This window comes from Empidonax traillii, unplaced genomic scaffold (genome assembly GCF_003031625.1).
Source record: "Empidonax traillii isolate 1590-97213 ecotype Southwest subspecies unplaced genomic scaffold, ASM303162v1 scaffold910:size426884, whole genome shotgun sequence".
Classification (NCBI taxonomy): domain Eukaryota; kingdom Metazoa; phylum Chordata; class Aves; order Passeriformes; family Tyrannidae; genus Empidonax; species Empidonax traillii.
Window position 1 is genome coordinate 423,819 of NW_020956103.1, and position 1,145 is coordinate 424,963.

Sequence of the window (1,145 nt, forward strand, 5' to 3'; positions counted from 1 at the left end):
CCCCCGTTCCTTTCTTTTTAATGAATCTAATGTTTGTATATATTTACCTTGAATTTTGGTAACTAATGTGCATTTATCTCCTGTAGATCAATGGGAAATGGTGATTTGCTGCTTGGGATGTCTATTTAGAATTTTTGTCAACAATCTTTTGGGGACATGATAAACACCAGCATTTCCCAGTTGTTCTGGCAGGGTGCTCACAACCCATTTTTATGTGGCAGATTGGCTCGAGAGGTTGCCACAGAATACAGGGTTATTTATTCTGAGAAACACAAGGCTTCTTGTGGAGATGATGAAACCATGATGGCTGTAAAGAATGGAAATTATGCTAATCTTGTAAATAGGTAGCTGTAAATAATACATAGGCACTGCTGTATTTCCTGGGTCCCCTCACAGCAGGACTATTCTCTGTACCAGGGCAGTGTGGGATCTTGAGGAGAACAACACAGCAATACAATAAAAGCTGCTACAGATATGTATTATGTCAAATTTGTGATACACAACTCCATTTTTCAGTGCAGAACATTCATTCACAGCGTAACTGTTCATTAAAAATTTCTTTGAGAGGGGCAAAAGCTGAAAATACATTGTACTTTCCAAAACACTAATAAACCTGAGAGCCAAGATGAACTGATTAACCAGTAACAGACGTATTCCATACATTTTCAGGGCTGAATTTTAAAATATTTTTAAAGGAACACACACAGTAAATTCCTCACTACAACTTGCACAGTTGCAGATGAGCTGTTTGATTTACTGTCATATTTCGAAATAAATTCTTAAATAATATACTTAATGCCAACTTAAATGTTCTCTCTCCTTACTTTTTTTTTTTTTTTTTGGAAGAAGTAAAAGGGAGACCTTTCTTTAAAAAAACCCAAACAAACAAACAAACGAAAAAAAACTTTGGGGTTGATGGGAACACCATTAGAAGGCTGCAAGACTTACTTCTTGACATTTTCTTGCTGAATGGAGTTACTTAATGTAGGAAGTAAAAGTAATAAAACTGAATAATGAACAGAACAGGTGAACCAACAGTTTCACCTACGCAGCCTTCTCTCTGGATTAGATATCATCACAGAAACTGGCATAAAGACACGTCCTTACTTTTTCCTGAGTGAAAAATCTGGCCCCACCGAAATGCC